The following is a 12,622-nucleotide window of genomic DNA, read 5'->3' as shown; positions in this document are numbered from 1 at the left end:
TTCTTTCATTACCTGTCGAGGAGGCCTATGCCCCTACTTCCCTTTGTGTTTTATTAGGACTGTAACCCCTATTTAAATAAAGGCTTTGATTGTGCTTATATACGTTCAATCAGCACTTTCTGATTGAATAGTTCTGGTCACACAATGCTCTCGCCTAGCATTTTTTACTAATTACATTTTCGCCCTGGCTGGGTATGGAGAAACCTCTGATGATGTTTGTTTGCTGCTTTTGATTATGCTGGTGATTTGGTCTGCCCAGAGTGCCACAGGACTGAGAAAATAGATCTTCAGACAACAGTCCTACTGGTCTTGGATGGTGACTTGATCTGATCTTGTCTTTTACTGAAGGGATAGAAAGCTAAGTCATATGCTGATAAATGCTTAACAAGCAGTTCTAAATAAATAAAGAAGACAAATCTCTATCATAGCTTTCACTGATTTCCATGGTGTAAATATTCCCACCATGGCTGATTTCAACATGATATAATCGAATGTGGAGCTGAGAAGAGAAGCACACAATCTGATATCCAGGTCTGGCGTGTGCAGATCCAGCACATGATGAAAAGTCTCAGTTACACACCTGTCATTGAGGCCATGTACCTCATCATCTTCATATCACAATTAAGATGGATACTGGTTGTTAAGCCAATTTAATTAGAGTATAATTTCAATGATTTATATATTTTGTCACTAAAGGCATTTTAAGGTGATTCTTCTGCCTGTGCTGAAAAGTCAGAAATATGGTTAAATTGTATCATCTTAAATCAAATGTACGTGTTTCCTGAGAAATTTTTATTTATTTATATATTTCATTCTTTTCTAATATATTAGCAAGCATCTTAGTAGATGTATTGTACCAGGAGTTTAAAGACCTTAAATTTAGCTCAAGCCATGATTAAAATCATCTGTATCCTTGAGAAGGAACTCATTTAATATTAGGGCATCACCAATTTACTCCTCATTTTAGGAAAGAGAACAATAGTTCAATTACAACCTCTCATAGAAAGCTGCTCATTTTCACCTGGATAGTATTCTAAATTCTTTTGAATAGATGCCTGATATTTTGTCTTTATCTGTCCTAAAGCAAACTTTTAACCAGAAACTCAAGTGATAACATGTTTATATATATATTATGTCTGTAATATAACATGTTGATAGATTTTACTGGAAGGCAGAAATCAAGCTTTGTTCATCTTACATATCCCTCAAAATTTAGCCCAGGAAACTGAACAGAGTGAGTACTCAGCATGAGTGGAATGACTTAGTGACTGATTCCTTTCCTGTTAGACAAAAATTGGTGTGGAAACAGGAAATAATTCAAACTACAATCTTAAAAAAATTAAAAGTGCGCCACCAATGATAAACATTTGATTCTTGACAGTACGTATTTTCTAATGCTAGCTAAGGACTAGAATGGAAAAAAAAATAGTTTTTAATAGGTTTAAAAGCAGGATTAAACTTTATGTTAGGTCTATATACCTTACAAATGCATTTTCTTTGACAATATCCCAAATAGCTAAAATCACATCAATTAAGTTTAATTAATATTCATCTTTAACTATGCTATAAATGCAATGACTTTTCTTCAAAGTGGGAGGGATATCCCAGTGAGCTGAGATTTTTCTTTTTTGCTTCCAGGTAAGCCCCCGACCCCATTGCATCAGGCCCTCCAGGCTTTGTGGAATAGACAGACTTATGGTTCAATCTTAAATGAAGTGGAGTGTAATATGTTGGCTATGCTGTCTGGTGAGGGCATCTATCGCTAAGAATCTCGAAACTAGGCCTTTCCTTCTGAATCTTGTCAGTCCACCTTTTTGTTTCCTTACTTTCTTTCATAAAATAGAACAGATAATAACTACTTTGCCAGTATTAAGTAGAGTATGGAAAAGAAAAAAGGCTTTAAAATATAAAAAATGCTGTAACATAAAATAGCCTTAAATATAATATTATATGTAATAATATAATATAAGATAAAATATTATAATTAATCCAATGACTAATCTTCAGGCAACAAATCTAATTATATATGGTCAGTATAATTTAAAAGATTATTGTGTTCAATTGCTAAGTCCTGTTCAACTCTTTGTGATCCCATGGACTGTAGCATGCCAGGCTTCCCTGTCCTTCACTACTTTCTAGAGTTTGTTCAGACTTATGTCCATTGAGTTGGTGTTTCTATCTAGCTATCTCATCCTTTGCTACCCCCTTCTCCTTTTGCTTTCAACCTTTCCCAGCATCAGGGTCTTTTCCAGTGAGTCGGCTCTTCACATCAGCCAGAGTTCTGGAGCTTCAGTTTCAGCATAAGTCCTTCCAATGAACATTCAGAGTTGATTTCCTTTAAGATTGACTGATTTGATCTCCTTGAGTCTCCAAGGGACTCTCAAGAGTCTTCTCCAGTACCATAGTTCAAAAGCATCAATTCTTCAGTGCTCAGCCTTCTTTATGCTCCAAGTCTCATGTCTGTATAAGACTACTGAAAAATCTTACTTTGAGTATACAGACCTTTGTCCGCAAATTGATGTCTCTGCTTTTTAATATGCTGTCTGGTTTTTCATAGCTTTTCTTCCGAGGAGCAAATGTCTTTAATTTCCTGGCTGCGCTCATAGCCCACAGTGATTTTAGAGTCCAAGAAACTAAAATCTGCCACTGTTTCCATTTTTTTCCCCATTTATTTGCTTTGAAGTGATGGACCAGATGCCATAATCTTAGGCTTTTGAATGTTGAGTTTTAAGCAGGCTTTTAAAAGGCAATGAATGAGTTGAAAATGGAACTGGGTCTGGAGTTGTCAGTTTCTAGCAAATGGTGGACTAAAATAGTGCTGACAGCCTTCCACTACATGCATGTCAATAAAGTGAAAGGAAATAAAATATGACCATAAGATCCTCAACAAATGGCCGAGTTTGTAAGAAAGAGAAATAATCACTTCCCCAAAGCTAAGAGACAAAGGTGAAGATAAGAAGGCCGGTAGCAGCACAGATCTTGAATTTTAATCTACCTACAGAAAGATGGAACTATATCATGGGCCTGAGATAAGTGAGAAATAAAAGCTGAGCCTTTCTAAGTTGAAACTAGAGCCTGCCTGCCACAACCCAGGGAAGAACGTTCTTTGTGCTGTTTATATAGTGAAGTGAAAGTTGTTCAGTCATGTTCGATTCTTTGCGACCTCATGGACTGTAGCCTGCCAGCTTCTTCTGTCCATGGAATTCTCCAGGCCAAAATAACGCAGTGGGTAACCATTCCTTTCTCAAGGGGATTTTTCCAACCCAGGGGTCGAAACCAGGTCTCCTGCACTGCACGCGGATTCTTAACAGTCTGACCCCACCAGGAAATCCCACGCTATTTATATAAGTGAAATGTAAAACATAAGTAAGCAAGAAACAGTTTTAAATTAAAAGAATCCAAAGGTATAAATTGGTAAATAGTGGCCAAAGTAAATCTCATGTAACTTTCTTAATATTAATTGAAATATTTTATAGTAAAAGTAAAATAAAACAACATTGTTGGGTTAAAAAAGGCTATTAATTTTATGACTTTCAGGTCGTAAGAAATATATTACAATCCTGAAAAACAGCTTCAAAATATGTTGATCAAAGACTGACAGAAATATAAGGAAAATCCAAAATTAAATTTGGAGATATTAAACATAATTCTCTGAGGAATTAGTAGGTCATCAGACTGAAAATAAATAAAGATTATTTGTATTAAGAGGTTTTTGAGTTGATGGAAATAACTGAAACATGCCAGGTTTCTATTTATTTAAATGGATCACTTAGCCAGTACAAGAGAATTATTTGTAAAATAAAAATTTTAAGTAATTGATGACAAAACAACATATTTGTTATTTATAGATGCTATCATTGTTAGCATACAATAATCAAGGAATGAGAATGTACAAGTAATTTGCTATAACTAATAAGATATTTCAGCATAATTATGCAAACTAAATTACACGAATATACAAAAATGGTGGTGTTTCTATATGTTAGTGGTGATTAGATACTTTAGTTTCTAAAAAGATATAATCTATAAAGGATTCTATAAAGTACTTAGAATTAAATCAAATAAGAGATATATAAAAATTAAAAAAAATTAAAAGGTTAATAAAGAAAATAAAATAATATGATATTATAAGAGAGATATACCAAGTTCAATATTGGAAAATTTTAATAAGACAGCGATGGAGATTTTCCATAAATTAATCCATAAGTAGCATGCAGTTTCTAACACTCTGAAATATTCTTCCAGTGATATCAGACAAGCTGATCGTAGACTGTATTTATAAACGGAAAGGACAAACAACAATTGAAACAATTGAAAAATTAAAAACAAAATAATGGGAGCTTAATCCACAAAGACTTAAGCTAAAGCAATAGTTATTAAGAGTTTGGTTGACAATTAGTAGAAAATAACAGAGAGTGCCAAAGTATAACCACCTATAGATTGGAAACTAGTTATACCACAAAGGAGGCATTACCAGTCAGTGGGGAAATGTTAAACAGTTGGGAAATAGTGGATAAGTTATTAACTGGGTTGTAAACACTGACTTTCCAATTGAAAACTTTAATTCAATTCAGATGGGTTAAAATACAAAATGTAAAAACTAAAATAAAAAGAAAATCTAGAACATCTTTATGATATCAATATATGATAATATTTAAAATAAAATGAAAATTATACATTGAAAAGGAACATATTGATACTTTGTCCCATTAAAATAATAACAGATTATTCCTATGACTATCCAGTGAATTGATGTGATGTGATGCTGTCTATACCTAGAACACAGAAAAATGTTCCAAACCCTTAATAAAGTGTTCTATAAATGAATAAAAATTTGAACAAATAATTTGAAGAAAAACACTATCTGCAAACAAGAGCAACAGAAAAGATACTTAACTTTACTACTTAGAAGGGGGGTTCAAATCAAAAGAAATTTAAAATTTCTGACCTTCCAGATAAACAAAATTAGACAAATATGTGTTGGTGAACATAAATTAGGAATATAAATTACTACAAATTCCAAGTCCAGCCACTTAAATTTTAAGTCCAGTCATACCTCTGCAGTGTAATTTGATACCACCATTTTGAAGAGTATGTGGATAAAATTGAAAACAGTCAAAACTACCCATACTTTATGGTATGTCCATTCCACTTCTGAGTATCTTACCCCAGAAAACATCTGTCTGGTCTTGGAATAAAGGAGATTCATGGAAACATAATGCTGTGAGACTATGTAAGACTGGGAAGAAGGGTGTTGTTTTGCTTATCACTCTTACAAGAGCAGAATATCAAACATTATTCTTACAATGAAGGAGTATGTGGGAAACTTATATCAACTTGTTTCAACATGAATAAGCATGAAAAACATAATATTGAGTAACTTCAGTTGAAAATTTAAATACATTTTTAAACCAAATGAAACAATAATTTATTTTGTTTATGGAAATACACATAAGAAGGAAAACTATAAAAGCATGCATGATTATATATAGATAGTGGTAGTGTTAGAGAGATTTCCAGAATAGTGATTACTTTCAGAGAATGAAGAAGAGGAAATTGATGGGGTAGTGGTTGGATTTACATTTTTTTTTTTCATTAAAACTGAAAAGGGAAATTCTATTTTGGACCTTAAAACTGAAGTTATTTTACATGTAGCACCATGCAAAGTTTAGCAATGACTAAATTTGCTTTTGTTTTCCTTTTCATGAAGAATGGTCTTAAGAATGTCCAATGACCATGGACAACACTGGCATCCTTCAGACACATTACATTACATTACAAAATGCTGGACTGTGGGCTTCCTTATTGGAAGAAAGGATTATTCTATAGCTTATATGTCAAGAGATCATATCTGGGAGACATTTGAATACTGAATATCTCAAATAACAGGGGACTTAGCATTCAGATAGCACCCACTCAGTCCTTTTTTTTTTTTTTGAAAGCAGAGACATATTTAATTGCCATAACTCAAAGACTTTTTGGAGACTAGTGTGGGGAAGAATGTCAGACATCCCTCCAAGTCATCACCAGGGGCAGCTAACATAGACCTACAGAACTAATCAAAAGAGCTCTTCCGATCACTATCCAGTTGATGTCTAACACTGAACAAAACGCTTTCATTTATACAAACAAGGACAGGAAGTACACATGTACGAGATACTGTGAAAAAATAAATTCCCTAGGAAAAAAGAGACCTAGCTAACAGCAAAGAGTCCCCTCAAAGATTCCATGTGGCTTGTAGAACATACATTTCATCGGGAACTTCTGATAAAACAAAATATTGTAAAACATACTGTTTTCAGAATTTGCTTTTTAATATTTAACCATATACTGAACACCCACTCAGTCTTGAGTGGGTAGTCTGTTATAAATATATTTTGCTGACAGAATATCTGACTTGTATATGAGCTTCTCTACAGGCTTTCTGGAAAAACAAGGTTAAATATTGTATGTGGCAGCTTTTCTGATATCTGAAGTTCTCCACTTAGTGTTTTCTTCAACCTGCTTTTCAACAGAATCACACCTCTGCTTGCAGATCCCTCATGGCCCTCTGCCCTCTACTTATGCTATTTGTTACAAGCACTTTCTAGAATAAGGAAGAATCCCTATGTAGAGGGGTGGATGACACTAGACTTTGTAAGTCAGTCCCTTCCTATACTTTACCATTTAAAGCAATGTCCTGGGAGATCAAGTCGGTATTTTGGTTGTTATTTTTTCACCGGTTATGTTATTACAAGATGACGCAGCAGTAGGTGGCTATGGCAGATCTCTACGAGGAAAGCTCTAGCCGTGGCTGTCCTATTGTACTTAAAACAACCTACATCCCTCCATACATATGTATATAGGCAGGAGACATGGGCAATTTTTTTTCTCATATCATGAATAATTTTAACAGTACAGACGTCTGACTTTGAGTCAACAACCAGTTTCAGACGAACGCAGTTGCAGCCAAAGAAAGTTTCTAACTAAAATTAGCCACTTTTCATATTTAACAAACTACTGCCTGCTGTATTTCCTGTGATCTCAGCTTTCCTCTTCCTCTCATATGGTCACATGTAACATTGACTCCTTCACTTCCGTCTCTATTTTCTTCTTGGCTTCTCTAAGTGTAAAACTTGCAGTTCCTCCTGCCAAATGACTTTCCAAGGCTGCGTCTAGGATATGCCAAGCCAACTCAGGCTCACATTCCTTCCCATATTATCCTCAGATTTCAGTGACCATAAGTCCCTTTGCCCTTAACACGTATCCAAGAAACTGGAATGGGAGCCTCACATAAAAACAAACAAACAAATAAAAACACATTGAGGGCAAGAATTCAAAAAAGATCTCTGGGCACAGCCTCAGGCAGATGATAAGTTGAATGTTTTAAGAACTATATCTCATTTAATCTTTATAAAACATTCTGCGATATCTGTAATTATTCATATATTACAGATGAGGAGCCTAAGCAATTTTTTCATGACATCAATAAACCCTCAACTATGTTCATTTTGTTTGACTCCTTGGAAATTAGACCACTGTCTTATTCAGCTTGACTGGTGTTAAAAATACCATACACTGAATGGCTTAGTTGACATATGTTTAATGTTCAAAGTTCTTGAGGCTGAGAAGTCAAAGATCAAGAAGGCAGCAGATCCGGCTCTGATTAGGACCTTCTTTCCTTCTAATGATGCTCACCATCTTGCTGTATCTTCACAGAGTGAAGAGAGGAAGCTCTGATATCACTTCTTCTTATGAGTGCTACTCTCGTTATGGTGGCTTCAACCTCAAAGTGAAAGAAAGTGAAGTTGCTCAGTCATGCCCGACTCTTTGCAACCCCATGGACTGTAGCCTACCAGGTTCCTCCATCCATGGAAATTTCCAAGCAAGAGTACTGGAGTGGGTTGCCATTTCATTGCCACCTACAGGACCCACATCCTAATATCATCATATTGGGAGTTAAAGTTTCAACATATGAATTTGGAGGAGTCACGTTCAGTCCATGGCAACTGTGCTCTGCTTATTTTAAGTTCAGTCGTGGCTGTGCTTCTTTGACTAACCCTGTTCTTGTGCAGTTTGCTTGCCCTTCACAGGAATTGTCCTAGTTTACATGAATCATCTATCACTGAAGATACAGAGTAAGCCCTGGACTAATTGAACTGATGGCATCCTGCTCTATAGATAAGCTTTTCCATGACTGTGGTTGATGGATGAGAGAGAGACTTTGGGAATTTTATTAAGGAAACATTTATTTTGGACTGCAGTCCTCCATCTTCTGTCTTATTATCCAGCCTCAGAACTCTTGTGTTCTCAGCATCAGATGGCCCTCAGTCAAGAATTTTCATTCAAGGTTTTAATTGATTTTGGAGGCTGTGTGGCACTTGGGTGTAAAGTATAGCTTCTGGGATCTAAGAGTCTGGCTTCAAGTTCCATTTCTACGATCTATTAGATCCATGAGTTTACATAGTACCTCATCTCAGGCCATTGTTTCCTCATCTGTTACCTGAAGATACTAATAGCATCTACTCCACAAAGTTGCGGGGAGGATAAAATGTATAAAACTCATAATTTAGTTTGAAATAACAATTTACTCTGAGTAGAGGCTACAGTTTCTCAAGGTTCTCACAAGACCATACGTTTTGGCATTTGATGAATCTCATTTTATTTATTTGAATATTAAGCAGTAGACAAGTTTCCCACACAGTTGTATGCTATTGAAATGCTTCTTTTATCTCTAGAAAGCAATTCTAATTATAGTAAATTTATAGACTACATGGGAATTATGATCAGAAATGCTTAAATAGTTAACTGGTCTGGTATGTTCTGCCTTGTTTCCTCCTCCAATGTGCAAAATTGTATCCTATAGAGCTTGGGAGTAGGCAAACAAACAAACTGACAAATATCCTGTTACTTTCCAGACCCCAATCTTCTCATTTGTGTCTGAGGGACTTGAACTAGACCCTTAGTAGAATATAACAAATGTAGCTTCTGCTTTAAAATTCTTACATATCTATGAAGATGATTATGTTCCCAATTATGTTCATATTTAACAAACATATCTTTATATACTTGTTATCACTTAAAAAAACCTAAAATGTGTATATAGTTAATTGGGCTTAATTTTTAAAGTGCTTTCAAAGACAAAAGTTAAAAGTGTTTCACTTTAGGCTTGAGTCATTTTACATTGTAAATCATAGTTTCTGGTGAATTTAACTTTGGTGCCAAGACCATGTCCTTGGATCAGTTTCACAGAAGCATGTGAGAAGGCTGATGTGTGGGAGTGACTGAAGGTTTTGCACATAGAAGAAACTGATTCCTGGGTGTGCTTAGAGATGTTGCAAAGTATCTATTGTGCAGTGGGGCTTGCTGAGAAAGAGAACAAGGGCTCCTACCATTCTTGGGGCCACAAGGGTTTATGCACTGCTGCAGACATTGGGTCTTATTCTCTCATGGAGTCTTAAATTCTCTCTTTTAAATCTAAATATTTGCATGGCTCTTCAATTATGCCATTTTTCTTAATTTATTGGCCTGCCTATTTTTAACATATGATAAAAAATATTAAAAAAATATGTATCCTATTCTGCTACAACCACCAGCTACTGTACTCTCTCTTTCTCTCACCATCAAAGCTCTTGCATGCACTGTAGCACTAGAGTTCACTGCTGAAGAGGCAACATGTTCTCCCAAACTTTCATTCTTACAACTCGCATGCTAGGAACTTTCTTCCCACCATAAGTATTGAGAAGACAACTTCTGCTTCCATCCTTTCACTCCCCTTTCCTTAGCAGAGTAAAAGTTAGAACTCCAGATATCTGTTGGGTAGAATTAATGCATCAGCTGATTGATGCTCACCTTAACCCTTCACCTTGCATGGGCAGAAGTAGAGTAGAGGTGTGGAGGAGGGGGTCAATATTCGATCCACAGATTCACTGTCCTCATTAAAAGGATCCCGAGATTTAGACTGGAAACTTCCCAGAGACTGGACAAGGAGTACTCAGACTGATATTTCAGAATCTACATGAAATGGTCCTGAACTGCATTAAAATCTAGCACACAGTGTTCTTTAAAGAGTTCTGTGTTTGAATAAGTAAACTCTTGTGCTTCAAATACACCCAATGCTTTCCTTGAATTTTACCTTTATTTAAGGTATTTCTTCTCAAAAAGTTTCACTTCTAAGTTATTTAGACATTACATTTCTGTCTTTTCTAAACTACAGTGGCATAACTCTTTCTCAATCAAAATTATTATCTTTATTCTATATTTTAATTCACATAACAATTTTTTACCTACAAGCCTAAAAGCTTCTTTTGGTTTTGTGTTTGTTTTATAAGCTTCTTGAATATACCGGACCTACAATTTGTTCATTTTATCCTTAAACGTGCCTGACTTAGCGCCTTGAAGACAGTAAAAACTCATCATTCACTACTTAATTGTTATCTGGGAATTAAATTTTAATGTCTGAGAGTCCATTCAATTCTAGCTGAGAAAGATGTGGATCAAGAAATACCACCTTTCTTTAGACCAGACAGTCCAAGTTTTGATTATTTATCTCATTTTTTCCTAACCAGTCTTTCTGCTAATGAATAACCAATATTTATCAATCTCCACATCCTCAGACTGGAACATCATTTTCATATGTAGTGAAATTGTCAATAGATTTACAAAAACTCAAAGATTTTGCCAAGTTGCCATACTAACTTTTTTTTTTTTTTTACATTCAGGGACAAGAAAGGGCTTTGGTCAGAAAAATTACTACTAGTCTAAGTTCCCTGCCTTCTCCATTCTTCCTTTCCCCTCAGTGTTTTCTTTCCATTCCCTTGATGCTTTAATTCCACTTATTGGCCCTTGCTTTTCAGAGTCTCTCACTGTATTATTATTTAATCCAGAAAGAGAAACACCAATGCAGTATATTAGCACATATATATGGAATTTAGAAAGACAGTAACAACAACCCTATATACAAGACAGCAAAAGAGACACAGACATAAAGAACAGACTTTTTGACTATGTAGAAAAGGCGAGGGTGGGATGATATGAGAGAATAGCATTGAAACATGTATATTACCATATGTAAAACAGATGACCAGTGCAAGTTTGATGCATGAAGCAGGGCACTCAAAGCTGGTGCTCTGGGACAACCCAGAGGGATGAGGTGGGGAAGAAGGTAGGAGGGGGTTCAGGATGGGGGACACACGTACAACCAAGACTGATGCATCTCAATGTATGGCAAAAACCAGGACAATATTGTAATTAGCCTCCAATTAAAATGAATAAAAAAAGAAAAAACAACTCTCAAGGGCCATACTTCCCAGGTGTGCTCTTTTATTACTGTCACCTATTGAAATCATTCTAGCCTGGGGAGAATTTTTTGTTGTTACATAAATTAACCCATTTATTATAGGCTAGCAACATTATCAAATGATGGCACTTCTACTGGTCCTCGGTTCCTTCAGTCTTTTGATGGCAGGCTTCAAAGTGCCTACAGAAGTGGTGCTGTAGGTCCAGGCACCTCCAGCTACTGTTTTCATGCAGGAACCACAGTGCCAAATGCCCATACCTCATCTCTTCATCTTCGTTTTATCACAGAAGAAGCAAGCGTACTTGGCGTGCTATCTGATTTCAATTTTCTTCACCATTTTCCCAAGAGAGGTATTATAACAGGTCTTGTATTTGCCCATAATCCAACTTTCTTAATGCATTTTGCCAGGTCTGAACCCAGAGAACAGTAGAGCATTTTCATTTCAATATATCATGCTATGTTTATCCTGCAGAATCTCTTCCCCATGCTTCATCTGTAGAAATAGTTGAAGAGATCAATAAAAATAAAAATGAATTCAAAACATATTAAAATTAGTGTAATATTCTTAGGGAAGTGGAAACCGTGTGAGATCCTTTCTGAAAGGAGGAAAGCAGAGGATAGGACTATAGGGCAAGCCACAGCCTTGGGTCAGTGGTGGAGGAGTCTCTATAGGAAATATGGAGTGAGCTGTTTCCTAAGTGGTGGGATTTGGAGCAGGGGAAGGACAAGAGCAGACAGCCATGCCATGAGTTGTGGTACTAGAGTAGAAGATGTCACACATCTGTCACTGATCTCTTCCATTGCCACGGTTCTGTGATAGCAACGTGGCTGGTTGCCTGAAGGAGACAGTATACACTCTAAGATATCTAACTGATAACAAAGCAGCTCACCAGGTGCTGGTGATGTTTGTGAGAAATAAAAGGGCAACAAAATCAAATCTTTATTACTGAGTTTAACCTGCTATTCCCCTTTTTGACTGTATTACAGAATGCAAGGCAAAGCAGAGCCTCTGGATCATTTTCCCAAGAAAGCAGCCTGATCCAAAGATGTAGTAAATAGATGTACAGGGTATTTCAACTACAAAAGTGGTGACAAAATCAAGGCTCACTACAGTTTGTGAAAGAAGGAAAATGCACTTCCACAAATAAAATAGATTTTAGCCAAGGTAAAAAAGTCAACAACTAATAGACACAACATCTGGGAGGTATCAGAGATAATATTTCATCTAAAAAACTGGGATCAAGAAAATAGATCTGAGTAAATAACTTGGATATAAAATATAATTGATTAAAAAAATATTCAGTGAGTATCATGATACAAAAAATGAGCACAGCAGACAAGAAA

The 12,622-nt window shown here is 35.8% G+C and overlaps 1 pseudogene; it reads right to left on the bottom strand.

Moving 5' to 3' along the window:
- Positions 1-11,393: 11,393 nt before the first annotated feature.
- LOC113882604 lies at positions 11,394-11,713 on the bottom strand (annotated as a pseudogene).
- Positions 11,714-12,622: the final 909 nt, after the last annotated feature.

This window comes from Bos indicus x Bos taurus, chromosome 24 (assembly GCF_003369695.1).
Source record: "Bos indicus x Bos taurus breed Angus x Brahman F1 hybrid chromosome 24, Bos_hybrid_MaternalHap_v2.0, whole genome shotgun sequence".
Taxonomy (NCBI): Eukaryota; Metazoa; Chordata; class Mammalia; order Artiodactyla; family Bovidae; genus Bos; species Bos indicus x Bos taurus.
This window is presented reverse-complemented; position numbering and strand designations above follow the sequence as displayed.